Here is a 20,616-nt window from a genome sequence, read left to right as displayed (position 1 = left end):
GGCCCTGATGGGAGGCACGTACCACAGTGAGGGGAAGTTGAGCGGAGACCTAAAGTCTGGTTTGCCTGAATGACTCCGAAAGGAGAAAGGAGCAATCGTGGGGTGTGTGTGTGTTGCCAGAGTGAGAATCTGAAGGCTGAGTGTTGGGGGGTGGGTGGGCAGAGGAGAGGCCCACAGAAAGTGTGTCTGGGAGGTGGGGGGGGGGAGCAGCTGGAGAGACAAGGATGTGGTGAAGGGATGTTACCCAGCAAAGAGGGGCTTGTTCATGTGGTGCCTTGGTGTAAGACCCAACAATTAGTGTTGGGAAAAACACGTCTTTATTTACAATATTCCAGCCTTGGGGGAGCTGTGAGCACTTCAGCTCAGAGCCCTGGTTGCCCAGGAGACCTAGCACTTCCCTTGCTCCCCAGGCTATAAGCCAAAACCAAGCCCAATAGTTCCCCATCCCCTATCTGTCAGCTGTCTCCTTTAGGATCTGGGGTACGATGTCGTCAGCCTCCATATAACAGTCCAGGAAAGCATGTGCCATGTTACACTGGATCACAGTGAAGTCCAGGAAAGGCACGAGTCCTAAGGGTGTCCTCTTCACATGTCCCAAGTTCCAAGAGTCCAGATCGAGTCCAGGTCTGCAAGGCAGAGTCCTTGGTGGCTTTGGAGTCAGCTGGAGTGGGCACAATCAAAGCAGCAGCGTGCCTGCTTTCTTACTAGCCCAGGCCACGTGGCCGGATCCTGACTACAGGCAGCTCGGCTGCTTCTCACAGGGCTGCTACAGCCCGCTGCTCCATCGGGCTCCTCTGACATGTGCCTTCCACTGTGCGTCTTCTCAGGCAGGCGGGGGCCCCTCTTCATTTTTCCAAACATCATGGCCCCTCTTTCACATCAGACCTCATGGCCCACCATGGGCCCTTCTTCCTCCTTTCAAACAGCATGGCCCCTTTCCTTCTGGAAAGACTTGGCTATCTCCTTGTCATTGATATGCAAAGTATCTTAAACAGTATCATCAACCCTTTTACAGGCCCTAGCTGCCCCCCTGCCATAGATATGCAAGATACCTTAAAAGCTGTATTATTTCCTTCCCCCATCACCAAAACCAGGGGCTGTGGGGAATGTGGGGACGGCACTCTGTTACAGGGGCAGGGAGTGCAAGAAAGGAAGGGAGAAGATGAGAAAGCAGAGGGAGAGAGAGCAAGAGAGACCCAGAAAGGATGGGAGAGAGGGCCACACACACACACACACGCACACACACACAACCAGAGAGAGCGGAAAGAGAGACAATGAGCCAGAAGGAGAAAGAAGCCTAGAAAAAGCAAGAAAGACCTGCCTGGCTAGAGAGATCTTGAGGGGGCAGGATCCAGAGAAAGAGAAAGCCGGAGAGTGAGAGAGATCGAGAGACATCTGCCCAGAGAGAGGAGAGAGACAGGTGCTGGGGTGAAGAGAGAGGAAGAGCAAGAGTATGGGAACGGGACTGAGACCCACCCAGACCGAGGGACAGACCTGACCAAATGCCTGAGAGACACAGGGAAATACAAAGACCAAGAGGGACAGAGACCAATGGAAAGGGATCTGGCAAGACCAGATCAGAGTGGAACAGGGCCAGATGTCAAGCAGAGAGGAACACGGAGCAGTCAGAGAGGAAAATACATTTACTGAAAAGACAGACAAAAGACCACAAGGGAAAGTGCAGGGTCATGCACACAACTAGGGAGAGAAGAAAGAGGCCGAGGATGGTGCAGAAGTAGGCGTACTCAGACCTCAGAGTGGGGCAGGACCCTCAGGGTTCTGATAGCTTCACCCCCCCCCCACACACACCAGGGACAGAGTTCACACATTGTAGAAAAAAAGGGAGCTGGGATGCGTAAGCACCTGTTGAGCACCTGCTGCATACCAGGCATGATACCAGGAGCCCCAGCATGCCCTGCATGAGAGCTGTTTACTGTTGCGTTCTTTCACAAAGCTCTATTCCCGAAGGATAGAAGTTGGGTCTCACAACGCACGTAGTAAGTGCTCAGGAACCCATTCATTGCCAAGTGAATGTTTAAATGTACAAGTGGGGGATTGAATGCTGTGCAATGGAGTCAGGGGACACAGACAGACTGGGCTCCAGGCGGACCCTGACTGCCCTGCTCTGGAGCAGGGCCAGAGTGTCGTGGGGGCAGACCACAGCATAAGTGGAGTGATGACGGGCCATCCCCTTCATGTGCTGTTTTCCACCTCTGTGCTCTTAGCGTGTGCTGGCCGTACTTGCAGACACTCTGCCTTCATGGCTTCACAGCAATCCTAGCAGGGTTGAAGAGTCCACATAACACCAGAACTGAGCTCTTGCCCCCCTCGTGATCCTGCCTCCCCCAGAGTAACCCTACCTGACATTTGTTCACAGTGCTTTGGCTGCTGTAGCTTTTGCAAATGTAGCATGTCATTGTCCTCATGACAGCTTGCTAGAAAGAGTTGTAGAACCAGAGTTGTTATTCCTATTGAAGAAATTAGAAAACAGAGTGGAAGGATATCTATAGAGCACATGCTCACAGGTAGCAGACTCTGGACTGGAACCCAGTCAGGGCTCTTCCCAGAACACAGTGCTGCTAAGAGGTGCTCATGGTGTCCCAGGGGAACACACCATGCCGAGTAAGTTGCCTGGGTGTGAGTGGTGCCTGGCTGGAGCCAAAACAGGATGCCCGGCGCAGGCCATCAGGAGGACAAGATGTAAGGGCTCATGGAAATAGTATATATGAGTTTAAATACTGGCTCTAGACATTGACATTGAGCATATTTCTGAACTACTCCATGCCTAAAATGGAGATAATAATATTAGCTTTTTAGTATTTTATGAGAATTAAGTGAATATTTTTAACCCTCTTATAACAATCTCAGTGCATGGTAAGAATGTGATGTGCTGTTAAATGAATGAGTGAATGAGTGAATGAATGAAACAAGGCAGGAACCATTATCATCATCATCAACATCATCATCCAGACCCCAGCCAGAAATGGGCCTTGGACCGCTCAGTTCTAGAGGAGTTCAGAACTCTGGACAGCTCCCGAGCTTCCACCAGTTCTTTCTCAGTGCAGTGGGTCTCATCCCTTTATTTCTGGTTATCATAAGCTTAAAGATTTCCCTTGCCATTCTTTACTATCTATTCTATGAGGGAGGACACACAGTTTTGCTTTTTTTTACCAGGAAGACCCTTCAAAGAGAGAGGAGGGCACATTCCTGAGGGGTTGTTCTTGAGGAAATGCCCCCTTCCGGGAGGAGGGATGACACCAGATGTGAGGGACCCAGGGGCTTGTATTCAGCGTGGCCAAGGACCGCAGCCCCATCGATTTCTCTCATAGTAATCACTAAGCTCCAACGGGAAAGAGCAAGGAAAGAGACAGGGTGGAGGGGAGGATTCAGGCTGGGGAATGAAGGCACTAATAAGTTCATAAGATTGCGATGTGGGCCAAGGGTTCTGCACAGCCCAAGCTTGCTCAGAACCAGAAGTCCCCTGCTCTTCCAGTTCTCCAGAGCTGGCCCTTGCCCACTCAAATCCTGATCCACTCAAATCCTGATGCAGCCTCACTTCTCACGGGAAGAAATAGCCACCCTCTCTCTCACTTATGACCGCCCTCTATGCACGGGCCCTTCATACTCATCACCTCCTTCCATCCTCACAACTCTGTGAGTGAGACATTTCCAGTCCCGTTCCATGGACAGAGAAACTGAAGCTCAGAGGCACGTAACTTCCTCAAAGAGAAACTGTTGGCAGTGGCAAAGTGTTTTGTTTTGTTTTTTCCTTTCCCCAAACACACTTCCTTTCAAGAAATTTTGTTCTTAGGGCTAGGAATGGAGCCTTCCGTGGGTTTTAGCCTCTCGCATGACTTTACTGCAGTGAAAAATTCCTGGACGTGTCACACCTGTCCTAACCACAGACTTCCTTCTCAAAGGGAGACATAAGTGCTCCCTCAGAGATGCCCTCCCTGCTCACGCCCATCTCTGCTCCTTCCCCCAGAGGAGGTGGCCGAAGGGAAGAATGCCATCCTCATCGGCATGAGCCAGTGGAATTCGAATGACCTGGTGGAGCAGATGGAGACCATGGGCAAACTGGAGGAACGCCAAGGTGAGATTCTGCTTCTCTCACGACCTGGCTGTGCGCACGCGTGCGTGGCAGGGTGGCGTGAAGGGCTGGCCATTTGGGGCCAGGACTTGGGTCTTCTATGAAGAGCCATCAGTCTGTCTGGGCACCTCCCCTCCCTGAGCCTGTGACCCCTGAATTCTGTGACCTGCAGGAACCCTCGGGGATTTCTGTGGGGTTTTCTGTGGCACAGAATGTCCCAGGGCACTTCAACAGAATGTCCTTTGTCCCCAGGAATGTGAGTAACGCGAAGGGCAGGTGGCAGGATCCAAGCTCTGGCCAGGCCGGTGGTGGTGGGACCTTTGTGAAAGTAGGGTGGCGCCTGGAGGAACCTTTGAGGGGTGACAGGGGCGGGGGCAGCAGTGGGTGTTGTCACCTTTAGGGCTGAGTTGTCCAAGAAGGAGTATGTGTCTGGAAATGAATCCCGGAGGCTTTTTATGGAGAGGAGTTTTGAGCAGGAGCTTAATCCGCAGACAAAGCGGGCGTGTCCTTTCCGGCTTCCCCCATCTGTGCGTTTGACCCCATGGCATCACTGACAGAATGTCCTTTACACATCTGCTGGGTGTAAAGTGCGTATGGGAGGGGCCCAGTGTGATTCAGCTGAGGCCTCTGACACGTGATGTGTCTCACAGTATAAGTCAGGACATAGGGAAGTCGGGCCCCAGCTGAGGGTTGTTGGGCCCAGAGGGATAGGCAGGAATTTTAGAAGGAGGCGGGAGAGGGGAGCCCAAGGAAGGGCTCCTGACAATGAAGCAACGGAGCCAGGCTTTGAAAGGGAAGTGGGGGATGTAACTGAGGAAGTCATAAAATCTGAGATGACATGTGGGGAGACCAAGGCTCAGAGAGTAGCTGCATGTGATTAAGGTGCCACTGGAGTGAGGCGCAGAGCTGGGGCTGGAACCTATCGGGACGCAGGGTGCTCAACTCTGTGTCTGTTACCCTGAGGCCAGTCTTTCCTGCCCCTCCTGCCCACCCCGCATATCATTCCTCTGGTTTCCCTTCTTCCTCGTCTCCTCTTTTCTTCCTCTGCCGGCCCTGCGATTCCTCAGTCGCGGTCTGGGCCAGAGCTGCTGCACTGGGCAAGGCCGGCCTATCAGGCGCTGTTCAGTGAGATGGTCCTGCCCCAGCTCAAGAGAGAGACACATCCTGATGCTGCCCCTCTCGGTGCTGGCTGTCTGGCCTGTAGCCTCTGCTCCTTTGCTCCCCACCACAACCCCCGATCCTGCCTCCTTGGTTTTGAGCCCTCCCCATGCCAAAGTACCCGTCCTGAGAAGTGGACAGGCCCAGGATGACTGTTCCATTTCATAGATGAGGAAAAAAGCCAAGGCTCAGAAAAGCTCTGCCTTGCCCAGGTGTCCTCCAAGCTTGTGGTGGCATCATGCTCAGATCTCTAACTTCTTGATTCCCAGACCAGGGCTTCGCCTCCCAAATTGGACTGAGGCCAGGCACAGTCCTGGGCCCCTGCAAAGTCAGATCCGAGAAACCCAGAGTCTTAAAGAAAACCCTCCGCAACCCCCAGGCCACCGTCACATTCACAGGCAGGGCAGGCTCTGAGTCTGGTCATCAAGGCCAGTCCAGAGACCAGGGCCCAGTCTTCGCAGACACACATTTGCAAGCGGACCCTTGTCTGCTCTTTCCTTCACCCCAGGAACCCTGGAGGGGGCCCAGAAGGGGTCATGGGTTCCAGGTGCTTCCCCAGGACAATGCCTGGTAGCCACGAAAAGACAAACCCAGACTTGTACTCACCACCCATCTGGTCATCCATTTCCCACCACCACTCTCACTTGTCTGCCAATAAAAAATGTGTGACTCAGACACTGTGAGCTAAGGAGTAGGTGACCGAGGGGCGTGGTGACTGGGAGAGCAGGGGAGAAGGAGGCAGAGGCTGAAAAACTGCAACTTTGGAATCTAAGAGGCCTGGGTTTGGAGGCTGGCCCTGCCAGTCTGCGGCTTGGAGGCCAGGGAGAGTCACATCGCCTCTCTGAGCCTCAGTTTCTTCATCTGCAGAGTGGAGCTCATACAAAAGCTGTGAGGATCAAATGAGCTGATACCTGCAAAGTGCATTCAGTAGCAGGCCATTAGAATGCTGGAAGAGGGAGAGGAGAGCGGACGGGGGTGCACGAGGACAACTCCAGCAGACGCTTCCTAGCACTCGTGAGAGGCTGAGTCAGGGGCAGTGCTTTTCTGAGTCGAGAATTGATGCTGTTTCCTCCCAGGACAGAATGGGAAGCAGGAGGGAGAGAGAGAAGAGGGGGCGAGGAAGAGGGGAGCAGCCGTGTTTCCATCTTCTTCTGAGTCTCATTCCTCAGGGGAGTCATAATGTGAATTCCCACAACGCGACAGAACACACACATTAATTTCATTCGCTTTAAGAGACATTTTTGGAGTCATGACAAAGACTCAGACCTGTGCTGGAAGTGGGGGGCAGGGGGGGCCGCGTAAACAGGAGCAGGCTGGTGTTGGTATGCCTTCAGGAGCTCACAGTGGAGAGGAAGACTATGCTCTCAGACGGGCTGAGGAAGGGGACTATTTGGCGGAGAGGGAGGCCTGCAAACACTTGGTGGGAAAGGCTAAAATCAAAGTGGGTGGTGTAGATGGAGCTCTACTGCCTCCTGCAAGTGTCTGTCCCTGAGACATGGGGCTCCACCCTCTTTTATGGCTCATGCTCTGGCCCATGGCAGCTGCCTTTGGTGATGACCTCCAAGCCTGTCTCTGGCTAAGACCGCCCTCCTGGGCCCTAGACTTAGATTTTCAGGACCCTCCTACTTAACTCTCCCTGGATGTCCCGACTCTTCATGCTTTATAATTTCCTCCTAAACCTTGATTATGTTTTAGTCCACCTCTTCTCTATCTCCTTAGCCGTTTAAAGCTGTATTACCTGGGCACCGTCATATTGTTCTGTTTTCTCCAGGTCTGGGGGGTTACTACTTCTGGGTGTTGGTGTACGTATGAATGTGTGAGTGTGTGCTGTGTGTCTTGGATTTTGTTTCATTTTTTATTGTGAACTCATCTTGGTCGCTCCTTTTTTGCAGGAATCTTGGGTGTCCTAGGATGCGGAAATGTGCTTATGAGAGACGGGTCTCGCGTTTCTGCTGGGCCTGAGTGTCTCTCTAATCTCGGACATGATATGTGCTCAGTTTACCGTTTAGTGCTTCCATTCTAGGTGAGTGGTGTAAACGTAGACCCCACACCCATACGTGGCAGAAGCTTAGGGTTTTAATTACTCATGGGTAACTTTTCTTTTTTGCTGTCTGTGAGCGGTTTCTTTGCTGCTTCCCCCAAGGAGTGGTGTTTTCCTGAAGTACCTTTGGGGATGGAGCAGCCCTTCAGCAGTTCCTGCGGTACCAGGAGCTGCCCTTTAGCTCCTCACCACCTCCCACAGGCCGAGGCCCGTCTGTGGCGTTAACAGTGTGGTTTTCAGCTTCTGGTCCTGGAGCTTCTACCCATCGGAATCCTCCATGGGTCTCCTCCAGGTCCAGCTCCGGCTTTTGGCTCCGGATGGCAGGTCCCTCGTTGCTTCTGGCACTTGTGTGTGATCCATTCTTTATTTTGAGCTTGGTTATATATTTACATTTTTTGGTAACATATTGCCTATGTAGTTTAATGAAGGGGAGCCTTCAGCATCAGTTCAGTTCACTTAACTTATATATTATTATTATTTTACAATTGCATGTTAACATTTTCAAGTGTACAGTTTAGGAACATTAAGTGCATTCATATCATTGTGCAGCTATAAATCGTCCATTTCAAGAACTCTTTCATCATCCCAAACTGAAACCCTGTGCCCATTAAATATGAACTTTCCCTTCCCTACTCTCCCCCACTCACGGTTCCTGCCATTCTGCTATCTGTCCCTATCAATGTCACTGCCCTAGGAACCTCATATGAGTGGAGTTGTACAGCATTTATCTTTGGTGTCTGGTTTGTTTCACTCAGCGTAATGTCCTCAAAGTTCATCTATGTTGTGGCAGCTGTCAGAATTTCTTTCCATTTTAAGGCTGAATACTATTCCATTGTATGTACCCACCATAACTTGTTTATCTCGTCACCCATTGGTGGACATATTTCCACCTTTAGCTATTGTGAATAATGCTGCTATATATGTACACGTTAGTGTGCAAATAGTCACCTTATTTTTGGATACATTCTTATTGTATCCAAACAAACACACAAACAAAGTCTGCCCTATTTACTGCCCATTGCAGACATTACTGCCAGGTTTATCAATGCGGAAGGTATTTCTATAGACAGAAATCAGATTGTGTGTTATTGCTGCCACATAACTTTTATTTTTCATTTAATAGTAGATATTGGAGAGCTTTTCATATGGATATATATAGTTCCAACTCATTCTGTTTACCTGTGCTATAGTATCCTCTACGATAGATGGACTATAATTTATTTAACCATTCTGTAGTGGTAGATATCGGGATTTTTCATTATCTAAAAAAAGCTACGTGGGTTGAAAGTATAAGCATTGACAGTTGTAATAGATACTGCCAAAAAGCTTTGCATCAAGGCTGTGCAAATTTATATTCACACCAGCAGTGGATTAGGTCAGCCATCTCTCCACGGTGCCGCCAGACGCGATCTTATAAAACTTAAACATTTGATTGATGGGTGAAGGTTTTTTTGTTTGTTTGTTTGTTTGTTTTTGTCTTTATTTGATTGCTGGTGAGATCGATCATCTTTTCATAAATGTGTTGAGCAAACCTATTTTCTCTTTTCTGAATTTCTTAAACATGCTTTTTTGCTCATCTTCTGTTGGATTATGTCTTTTACTTACTGTTCTTTTTAGGAGTTCTTTACATATCTTGTGGATATAAATCATGTGTCTGCTATATATTTGAAATACTTGTCACTTAAATCATGCCACTTGGCTGAATTTTCTTACTATGGCTAATAGTTTGTGAGTTGACTCCCTTGAGTTTTCTGAATGTTGTATCATTCACAAATCTTGATGGTTATATCCTTGCCAATGTAGTGCTTGCTTATTTTTCTTATTAAGTGGCATTGCACAGGCTCTCCAGATAGACGCTGAGTAGCAAGATGACAGCAGGCTTTCTTGTTGGATCTTGATTGTAATGCTGTAACCACCTCCTCCTCCTCCTCCTCCTCCTCATTCTTCAGTTAAGCATGTGGACGTATATGAGTTACATTCCATGCCACTTACCGTTTTCAGTGGGTAGTTCTCACGGATGCATCTTGTATTTCATAGCCTCCCCTTGGATTTACTTCCTCTTTTTACTGGACTATCTCCTTTCAGGTATTCTTTCAGATAGGACCTGGGATAGTAACTGAACAAAACTTGCATTTCTAAGAATGTCTACATTTTGCCTTCTCATTTGAATGCAAATTTGCCTGTGTTCGTAATCATGTTCCCAACTATCTTTAAAAATATTCCTTGTGGCCCTGGCTGGGTGGCTCAGTTGGTTAGAGTGTCATCCCGACATGGCAAGTTTGTGGGTTTGAGCCCTGGTCAGGGCACATATGAGAATCAATCAATGAATATATAAATAAGTGGAACAAATCGATGTTTCTCTATCGCTCTCTTTTTTTCCTGCCTCGCTCGCAAATCAATAAATAAAAATAAAAATATTTTTCATGGCCTTCCTGCATTTATTTTTGTTGGTGAGAAGCCTGAGGTAAATTTGTGGGTAAACGGATTTTTTTCTCTTCTTGAAGCTTTACGTTTTAAAATAGTTATTGTTTTTGAAGTCACACACAATGTTTGTAGGTGCAGTTTTGTAGTTTGTCATGCCTGTATGTGCTGGACTCTTTCTTCTTATTTCTTCAAGTGTTTCTTTATGTTTTCTCCTTTCAGAACTTACGTTAGACGCTGGAACCATGTCTCGACTTGCTCTACCTATTCTTATTTCTTGGGCGTTGCTGGGTTCTGGAGCTATTCCTCTGTTCTAACCTAACAAACTGTTCATCCATTTTCTCTTCTTCAGCTGTTTCCATTCTTCCGGTCAGCTCTTCTGTGGAGGGTTTCTGGTTTTTTAGAAACAATCTTTTGCATGTGAGTAACCAGCTGTGCTAGCACCGTTTACTGAAGGACTGTTTTTTCCTCCATTGAATTGTCCTGGCAGCCTTATCAAAAATCAGTTGATCATAAACATATGGGTTTATATCTGGACTCTCAGTTCTGTGCCACTGATATATATGCCTGTCCTTCTGCCAGTAACACATGGTCTTGATTAGTCCACACTTGTAGTAAGTTTGAAATCAGGAAGTGGGAGTCCATCAATTTTGTTCTTTTTTTGCAAGTTTGTTTTAGCTATTCTGCATTCCTTCTATTTCCATATGAATTTTAGAATCAGCTTGTCAACTTCTGCATAAAAGCCACCAGGGATTTTAATAGGGATTGTGCTGAACCTAATATTAGTCTTCCAATCCATGAACATAGGATGTCTTTCCATTTCTTTAGGTCTTCTTTAATTTCTTTCAATGGTGTTTTAAAGTTTTCAATGTATAAGTCTTCTACTTATTTTGTTAGATTTGTTCTTAAGTATTTTATTCTTCTTGATGCTATTGTGACTTGAATTATTTTCTTAATTTTATTTCTGGATTGTTAATTGTAAGTATAGAAATACAAATGATTTTTAATATTGATTTTGTATCCTGAAACCTTGCTGAACTCACTCATTTTTTTGGAGGGGTTCATTAGAATTTCCTATATATAAGATCCTGTCATCTCCAAATAAAGTAGTTTTACTTCTTCCTTTTCAATCTGGGTGCCTTTTATTTTCTTTGCTTACCTGATTTCCCTGCCTAGATCATTTGGTATAATCTTGAGTAGAATGGGGAAAACCAACATCTTGTCTTATTTCTGACTTTAGGGGAAATGTTTTTAATCTTTTACCGTTAAACGCTCTGTTAGCTATGGGCTTTTGTAGGTGTCTTCTATGTGGTTGAGGAAGTTACCCCTTATTATGAGTTTGTTGACTGCTTTATTTTTTCAATCCTCACCTGAGGATATACTTATTGATTAGAGAGAGAGACAGAGAGAGAGAGAGAGAGAGAGAGAGAGAGAGAGAGAGAGAGAGAGAGAAAGAGAAACATTGCTTGGCTGCCTCCTGTATATGCCCCGATTGGGGATCGAACCTGAAACCTAGGTACGTGCCCTGACGGGAGATCAAACCCGTAACATTTTGGTGTACGTAAGGATGCTCCAACCAACTGAGCTATCTGACCAGGGCTATTGAGTGCTTTTATCATGAAAGGGTGTTGGATTTTGCCAAATGCTTTTTCCGCAGCTGTTGAGATGATCATGTGGTTTTTGTCCTTTATTTTATTAAGATGACATATTGCACTGATTGATTTTGATATGTTGAACAACCTTTCATTCCTGGCATAAATTCCACCTGGTCTTTGCCATGTCACTAATCTTTTATGCTCAGGGTTTACATATCTCTTCCAGAATGATTTATACTAACGGACTAAGCTAAGCTGTCACTTATGGGACTATTTACAATCAGGGCTCTCCTTGTTTTTGAAACAGTGTCATCAAGGCCACATTGTCATTGAGAGAAAGGAAGCAGTCACTGCCTCGGTGTCCCTGATCATTTCCTCTAACCTCTGCTTTCCAGAGAGCTATTTTTCCTGCTGTTCACCCCGGACTCTAGTTTATGCCCTTGTATCTAGATACGTGGTTCTCAAAGAGTGGTCTCTGGACAGATAGCATGAGCATCACTTAAAAACTTGTCAGAAATGTACATTTTGGAGCCCCACCACAGACTTACTGAATTGAGTCTCTGTGAGTAAGGCTCTGAATCGGTGTCTTACCTAGGCCTTTAGGGGTGACTCTGGTGCTTGCTCAAATTTGAGAGTCATTAATTCTTATGACAGTAAGTTGGTTAAGGGAATCCACAGATCCATGTCCTGGTACTCCCTTCAGTCATTGAGTTTGATATCTTCCTTCCACATTGTTGGTTTCCTTTGATATTTAGCAATATTTGGATGTGTACTCCACTTTATATTTGCAGTTTCTTCTTAGTCTGTCTCTGAGTGATGTGACAGGCCTGTTCACTGCAACCTGCTGCCCTCTTATTATCGGGGAGGGTAGAAAATGCTTCTGGGTGAATTGGGCCATTAGCTTCTGGTTTATTCCCCTTGGGTAGCTTGAGCCTTCCAGGGTGTCCTGTCCCTCAAACATTCATCCCTTCTCATTCCTGGGGACAAATGCCTCTGCCTGGCACAAGCGAGGGTTGGGGGAAGGACCATACCCCACCTGGCTCCTCTACCATGGAAGCCCAGACAGTTGCAAAAACTTCCTTTGCTCCTGTGTTTCCGCTATGAATCAGCTCTTCCTCCCGAGCTGCCCACTCGCTTGGCCACAGGTGTTTCTCTGTGGAATTGAGTCTATGGTTTCCTCTCTCCTGGGTTGGCTTTATGGGCACTTGACCTTGGCACTCACACAGTGTTCTGTGCTTCGCAGGGTCTCGCACTTGTGCTTATGCTCTGCCATCTTAAATGTTTATAATAATTTTCAACAAGGGCTCCTTACTTTCATTTTTTTATGGACCCTGCAAATTAAGTAACCAGCCCTACCTCCCTCTGTCATAGCTCTCTGCCTTCTGTCTTTTGGGGATACCTTACAATTTCTGGTCTGCTAAAGACATCCCTCTTTATTTTATGATACTACTAAAGATTAGTTCATGGAACATAGGTAATGCCATTTCCTAGGGATTTGGGGCAGGAGAAAAAGGCTGGATCATGTTGCCAGTTTACCATCTTTATCTGATCCTACTGGAATGCTTCTAGAATATAAATCTAGTCATACTGTTCTGCTGTGGCACTGACGACTAGGTCTTGATTGCCCACAGAATGAAGTATCAGTCCCCAGCCTGGCATGGAATGCCATCACAACGGTTCTGTGTTCTAATAATCATAAGTGCCTGGGGACAGTGGTTCACCATCACTGCAAGAATCAAACTCTCCTGGAATGGTTACCATGAGGGACACTATCTAGGGTCTGTCTGATCATTGTTAGATCCGGTGGTCCCAAGGCCATCTCTGATTCTGGTGTTCATGACTTCCGGCCCGTTCCTCTCCTCCTCTTCCTTCACCCTGTGTTCCCGCCACATGCCCAGGGGCTGCTTGCTGACCCTCAGGCCCACTTGAGCTATTCTGTTCGCTGCCTTCCCTCTGCTTTTCTCCTGATTTCATCTCTAGCTCAGGCAATCCTGTGCACATCCTCCCTGATACCATAGCCTCCTCCAGACCAGCTCCTTCATGCCCAGCCCTGTTTCCTTGGCCTGTCCCCGCAGCGGTGACCCATCTGCTTACAGTTGTCTTTCTGGGGGTGTGCTTCGCCTCGCTGAACCTGGAGTGTGAGGGCTCACGGTGCACCCATGCATTCTCTCCCTCGCTTATGCATTCAGTGCGCACACACTGCTACTTACTCTGTGTCAGTCGATGTTGGGGACACATCGATGACTCAGAAATACACTCAGAATTGACTGACTCCCAGACTCAGGGGTGGGGCAGATACAGGCCAGTGAGCAAACTGTTCTAACAAGGGTGGAAACAAAGGACAGAGGGATCGAAGGGAACGTGGAGCTTGGGCTGAGGCAGGAGGAGTTAAAGAGGCCTTTTGGGTCTCTGGACGGACGTTCCCATGAGGGTACAACAGGCAGAGGGAGCAGCAGGTGCAGGGATGGAGAGGGAGACACAAGAAGGCAGGGGAGTTTGGGAAACTGCACAGAGTTCGTCCTGACTGAGGTTGGGGTGGAAGGTGTTGGGCTGGGGGATGGTGAGAGGGGTGGGGAGTCAGGGAGAAGACGGAGAGTGGGAGCGCTGGAGGTGAAGGCCTTGAATGTCAGGCAGAGGAGATGGGTTCTCCTCAGGAGCACCCCTAGGGATCCACGGAATAGTGTAAGGAGGGTAGTGACAGGCCATTTTTTATTTTTATTTTTATTTTTAATAAGATTTATTTTTAGAGAGAGGGGAGTGGGGAGAAAGAAATAGCCATTGGCTGTCTCTCGCTTGCCTCCAACCGGGGACCTGGCCCGCAACCCAGGCATGTGCCCTGGCTGGGAATTGGACTGGTGACTTTTCATTTTGCGGGACAATGCCCATCCCGCTGAGCCACAGCCGTCAGAGTCAAGGCATTTTCTAGAAAGATCATTCTGAAAGCCAGTGTAGATCATAGCAGGGGCCAGGGAATGAGTGTAGAGGGTGTTGTGATGGGCCGGATGAGGGGTAATGAGGGTGAACTTTGACCCTGCAACCCAGCAGAGGCTCAGGGTTTGGGGAAACTGAGCAGGGAGGAGTGTGTGGGTCTTTCCTTGTCAGCCTTACACCATGAACTGAGGTACCAGGCTGGGCCGGAGCCTGGTTGGGGTCCTCTAAGGCCTGCAAACCATGGGGTTCAAGTACTTCCATCCTGCCGGGCACTTTCTGGACTTTCAGGAGGATCCCCAGTTTCTTCTTCCTGGAGAAGACACCCAGCCCTCCCGTTGGAGGCCAGAAGATGCCCCTGCTTCAGGTGTTTGGTGGAAGTGCTTCTGAGCTCAGCTATGCCTTTTGCTCCCCTTGCTCTTGGGTAGCTTGGTTTGTTGGCAGGGGACTGGGAAGAGGAAACATAAAACCGCTCAGGAAACCACTTAGAGGAGACGCTGCGGCTCCGAGGCTCAGGGCTGCTGGAGTTTGGGACAGGCAGGGTTAGCGGGCTGAGCCTGGGGTGGGCAACCAGGGTCCCGCCCCTGTTCCTGGCCCTCCCTGGGCAGCTTAGCTTCTGCATGTGAAGACAGCTCCAGCTGAGAGGAGGCCGTGGGGCCCAGGGGCCCTGGAAAGTTCCAGGCCAAGTGGGGTCTCATTTAGGCAGTGGCTGAGCCAGTTGCGCATTTGGTTAATCATCCTCGCCCTGGGAGCCTGCTAATCAGAAAGCAGGCTCGTAGCTGACTCCTCCGCTCACTGGCTCACTCACTGGCTGGTCGCTGGAGGGAAGCAGGGGCTGGCGCTAGCGCGGGGCAGGGAGGCAGCTTCCCGCTGTGCAGGCTCCACACTCACCTTGTCAGCCAGCAAGCTCCTTCCTGCCCAGTTGGTGGCCTTGTCAGCCCCCTGCCACCTGGACGCCTGGCTCAGACCACAGCAGCAGAGGCCGAGCCCGAGGGAGCACGGGCCAGCCACAACCTCAGGGCACTTCTCGCAGGTACCCCTTGCAAGCACCCCCTTCCCCACACCCCTGCTCCCCACTCCTCAGCTGCTGACTTTTGTCATCCTTCATCTGCCTTCATGACTGCCTGGTTCAGGAAGCATTGCCTGGGCCATTCCAGGAGGCCCTTGCTCTAGAAGGCTCTGCACCCCCCACCAAGTAGGGGCAGAGGTGGGCTCATTGGAGGAGCCCTCTGCAGAGCTAGGGTGTCAAAGGGACTAGATCTATACTTTGGGTAAGTGACTTTACCCTCTGACCCTCTGTTTCCTTATCTGTGAAGGGGGCCTCTTCTGCACAGGAGTGAAATCACAATTGCCTAACATGGGAAGCAGGGGCCACGGTAGAGCTCCTGCTGCCCAGGGACTGCCTGGCCTGCTCACTCAGCGGAGCCCACGCTCCCGGCCGCTCCGGCCTCCTTTTCTAACATCCCCCCTTCTGTCCATGTGAACACCCATGTGGATACCCATGTGGATCGTGCACACTGACTTTCAGTGACACTCCCTCCCGGCTCCTTCCTCAGGGAACTGGGATCCTTGGAGAAGCTACAGATAGGTATGCGCTTTTTAGGGAAACTCAAAATTGCTCAGGAAGCTGGGGAGGCCTGAGCTGGTATCTGTAGATTCTTCGGAAGAGATGGGCTTATCAGGCAGGATGATTTTATTTATTTTTAGAGAGAGGGGAGGGGAGGGAGAAAGAGAGGGAGAGGACCATCGATCGGTTGCCTCTCTTACGTGTCCTGATAGGTGACCAAACCCGTAATCTGGTGACCTTTTGCTTTGTAGGACGATGCCCAACCCACTGAGCCTCACGAGTGAGGGCTCAAAGCGGGCTTTTAGGCTGGAGGCATGGCCTCTGCATTGCTTACCTATGCCCCAGATCCCAGTCTGGTGGCTTTGGTGGCATCCCCCAGGCCCAGGACACCTCGCCCTCAGAAGCAGGAAAGGCAGCGCTGGGGGGCCTGTCAGTGTGGCAGAGTGCAACCTGCCCTTCAACAGATGTGACCATTCAAGGCCCAAAACACACAGTGCCTAGAGGCAAGGCCAGGACTGCTGACGCCAAGGGGCTCCTTCTGGCTGCAGACCCTCGAGCGGCTCTGCTGGAGCTGCTGGCTGGCGGAGCTCCCAGTGGGCGGGGGCTGGAGGTTGGGGCCTCCACTCCTCAGATTCCAGCCTCACTGTGGACACAGGAGCTTTCTAGCTCCTAGAGGTTTGGTCTTAGGTCCCTTTCTGAGGTTTCCAGTCAGGTGGGCTCCAGGAGGGCATTTGAGAGGGAAGGGAACTGGCCTTTGCTGAACCTGACCCTGTGCTGGCCCTAAGGACCCAGAGCTGACTTCTGAGGACAGAGGTCCTTCACACTGAGGTTTCTGGGGAAGAATGGAAGCCCAATGGAAGAGGTGGCCCCAAGGTACAGTGAGTTTGAAAGAGAAAGGCGGAAGGAAGAACAGGTTCAGGTGTGCAGGCTATGCTGTGAGTGCAGACCGGAAACAGTGATTTGGCTGGTGCAGGGTGAGCGGGAGGCGGTGGGGAAGATGTGGGCAGGGGCCGCTCATGCAGGGGCTTGCCTGTCAGGCCCAGAATTTGAGGATGGGACTCCACTGGAGTGCTAAGTGTAGGAAGATTAATCTGGTGAAGCCAGAGGCAGAGAAATTTGCAGACCAAAGCAAATGCCAGGGAGGTGAGTGTATCCGTTGATAATAGCACTTCCCTTCAGAAGACACACCTCATGGAAAGCGATCTGGCAGTAACATCAGGAGCCTTCAAGGTTCCTGTCCTTTGCCCCAGAATTCTTTTTCTATGGGTGTATTTTAAGGAAATCAGAAAATACAGAAAGAGCTCCAACCACAAAGATGTTCATTGCATAATTACAAGGGCGTAATTTAGAAACTTGCTACCCATGGATCATTTCAAAGTTGCAGCCCTGAATGGCGTGTGGCTCAGTGGCTTGGGTGTTGTCCTGCAGACCAAAGGGTTCGATTCCCGATCAGGGCACAGGCCTGGATTACAGGCCAGTCCCTGGTTGGCGCACATGTGAGAGGCAGCCAATTGATGTTTCTCTTCCTCTCTTTCTCCCTCCCTTCTCCTTGCTCTAAAAACAAGTAAATAAAAATTTTAAAAAATTTTAAAGTCAACTGTGATATAGCCACTCAATAGCAGATTATATATCCATTGGAATGATGTTTTAAAGGTTTTGTAACTTTATTGGGGAACTATTTATGCTTCAACTTGAAGTGCAAAAATGTATTTTGTGATTCTTCATTGTTTGTGATACCTTCCATGAGTCAGCCATTGATCTGTTTTTTTGAAATACGGACGTAAGTGACATAGTTCTTGCCTGCAAAGAGCTGATATGGAAAAAGACTGGAAGGAATGACATGAAATGTGATCAATGGTTTTCTGTCAGCGATGGGATTGTAATGGACCTTTTCCTTATTAATGTTTGTTAGTGTTTTCCAAAATTTCAATACAAAGCTTGTATTACTTTATAACTATGTTGGGGGGGAAGCTCCTCTGAAAAGGAAGACGGTAATCTGATAGTCCAAGGAGACAGGATGGAGCTCTATTTGGGTAGCATGCCTCTGTGTAATGGGGTGTGTGTGTATGCTTCATTCATTTATTCATTCAACAAATATGGAGAAGCACTGTTCTAGGCCCGGGACACCCCCGTGACCAACACGGAAATACCTTTCTCTATCTCGTGAAGAGGGAGGGGGTGTTGAGGAGATAAGGAGGCCGACCCCACAGCACTCTGTGACTGATTAAATGTGGGGGCAAAAGAGGGGGAAGGGTGTGCCCTGGCCTGTATGGCTCAGCTGGTTGGAGTGCCGTCCTATAACTGAAGGGTTGCAGATTTGATTCCAGGTCAGGGCACGTACCTAGATTTTGGGTTTGATCCTCCATCCAGATGTTTCTCTCTCACATCGATGTTTTTCTCTCTCTCCTTTCCTCTCTCTGTTTCTCTCTCTAAAAGCAATGGGGAAAAAAAAAAAGAGGGTTAAAAAAAGAAAGAGAAGCAAAAGCTAAGTGTGGCAGGGGTAGGGCAGGGTATGAGTGGATGGGAAAGACATCTGCCCACCCCCAGCTTGGGGAGTGGGGCCCCTGAATAGAGGGGCCTCCTAGTGTCTGGCCAACAGTGATGGAGGTGTCTGCTCACATTTCTTTCCTTTTCTGCAGGTGAAGAGAGCGTGCCGTGTACGTCCAGCATCCTCCAGGAAAAGCAGAGTGAGTTAAACCTGCTCCCGCTGCCAGGGGTCTTTTCTTCCCGTTGGATGGACCCCAGCCCCATGGGCCTGGGGCGTCTCTGTCCACTCAGAGCCCAGGGAGTGGTAGGACCTTCACCACTGGGCCTATAGGCAGGATCGGAGGGCCTGGGCCACTCACTGCCCCATGAGCTGAGCCCTGCAGTCCCAAGTGCCCACACACTGGGAGTCTCTGCAGCAGAGCCAGAGCGAGGGCCTGAGGCTGGTGGCTGGGGGCTGAGCCCTGCAGAGCGGATGGGACCATGGAGCCTTTGTGTGGTTGGCATGTGGGCAGAGAGAGAGGAGGGCAGGGATGGAGAGCAAGCCTTCCTGAGCCTTTGATACCGTCTCCTTCGAGGGACCCAGCTACCAGGTGCCGCAGACGGTGACGTGCTGACTGAGGTCAGAGGCCCTTCGTTCAAGGGGTATGCCAGGGTATGAGCCTTGCACGCCACCACTCAGAGGCCAGGCCTGCAGACCTGGGGCCTCCCAAGGCCTTGCCATCCTTCGTGACAGACAGATTTCTCCAGGTTTCCTTCTGCCCGTGTTTTCTCAGGGTGCCTAGCACCGGATTTGATCCAGGAAAGACTTGGTAAAGATGTCACTTTGTGGACACAGTAAACTCAGGACATGGTTCCTGGAGGTTTGGGGTGAACTGGTGGGCACCTAGTCAGATAGATGCCTTTGTTTGGGGCAGTACCGAGAGCGTGGGAAGAACTCTGAGACGCGCTGCTGCTGCTGCTGACCAGCGTCTAACGTCCTGGTTACCAGGAGACGCCTTTTGGCGCTTAGGTAGAATGAATAGGAAACTAAGGCAGGGAGGAGGAAAGTCCTTGAAATTCTATGTATCTTTTTCATTATGTGGGAAAGAAAGCCTTTGAAACCGCTTTCATTCCAAGGCCTGAAAGGCCAGAAAGGGCTCCCAGAGCCCAAAGGAAGAAGCCCCTTAACACCCTTGGGTATTCATGTGCCCCCCTTCAAGCTGGCACCACCTTTATCTGTCAGTCAATGTGTAACTTCTTCACTCCCATCCCACCAACCATGTAAGTCCTCAGAACAAAGGACTCACGCTCTTGGCTCTCTGGCTGCAGGGTCTCAGGTCACCCAGGTGCCTGCCGCCCCGGCCTTTGGCCACCCCTACTTCTGCCGCCCTTACCCTGCTTTGCCCTGAGCCTGCGCCCCCACCCCCACCCCCAACCTCAGCAAGGCCCGTTCTCTCCCATGAAAACATGCCACCAATAAACCCTGCTCGCATGCTAACAGATTTGCTGATCTGTCATTCTTTACAGCGTCGGCAGGAAGAACCAGGTCTCTCCCGTTAGCCGCATGAAGCTGGGAGAGGAGTCTGTGTGAGTGTTTGGGAGGAGGGTGCACACTCAGAACGTCCCTCTCTCTCCTGTTTTGATCTGTGCAACGTCGTAGCTCTGGGGCTGTAGGGGGAGAAAAACAGTTTCCCTTCTACCCCTCTAGTTCTTCCAGCTGGACTCATAAGGGAATGGACACGAGACAGATTAAAAAGGAAAACTGGCCCAATTTATTGCACATGTACTCACAGGGGTTCCCTGAGAATCTGGGACCCCACGACGCCTTGGGCAGTTGAGACTTCCATGCTATTTTGGACTAAGGAGAGGGAGGCAGGGGTCCGGGACTTCCAAGGGGAGGTAGGCAATTCACAGGCAGGTGAGAATGAGCAAACATGTAGTCAACACATGGCTGAATTCTTGCTGGACCCCCCAGGACAATGGGACCCTGGGACTTTGCTAGGTTCCCCCTGTCTGCCACACTGAGCTCCTACCATGCGGAGGTGATAGCTCCCTTTCCTGAGGCAGGTTTTCTATCTAAATTCCTCTAGGCAGGTAAGGGGGAGGAGGTAAAAGGCTCTTTCTGAGCTTTTGTTTCTTAAAAAGAACCAGCTTAAAACAATCAAAATCCCAAACGGCATCTTTTGGGGTGGCAAATTCTGCTGTTCCTCAGGGGGCTCAGCCCACTCTGCCTACCCCGCCCCCAGGTGCAAGGCTTGCTGGAGGCCTTCCTCCAAGCTCTGTCCCTCAGTGCCGGCTTCCCAGGGCCCGGCTGCAGCGCTGAGCACGAGTGCAGACCTGACAAGCTTCC

The 20,616-nt window shown here is 49.8% G+C and overlaps 1 long non-coding RNA gene across 6 annotated transcripts in view; it reads left to right on the top strand.

Annotated features, from left to right (window-relative positions):
• LOC149997399 (uncharacterized) overlaps positions 1-20,616 on the top strand; it is a 53,164-nt gene that overhangs the window by 19,007 nt on the left and 13,541 nt on the right. For 3 of the 6 annotated variants that reach the window (XR_016513975.1, XR_016513977.1, XR_016513976.1), the window contains exons 3-4: positions 3,986-4,093; positions 18,440-18,854. This is a non-coding gene — a long non-coding RNA (uncharacterized LOC149997399). The other 3 variants (XR_016513980.1, XR_016513978.1, XR_016513979.1) reach the window with 3 other exon arrangements.

The sequence above is a fragment of the Furipterus horrens genome, unplaced genomic scaffold, assembly GCF_987537825.1.
Source record: "Furipterus horrens unplaced genomic scaffold, mFurHor1.1.pri manual_scaffold_11, whole genome shotgun sequence".
NCBI lineage: Eukaryota > Metazoa > Chordata > Mammalia > Chiroptera > Furipteridae > Furipterus > Furipterus horrens.
Note: the sequence above shows the minus strand (reverse complement) of the source record. Positions and strands in the feature narration are given on the sequence as shown.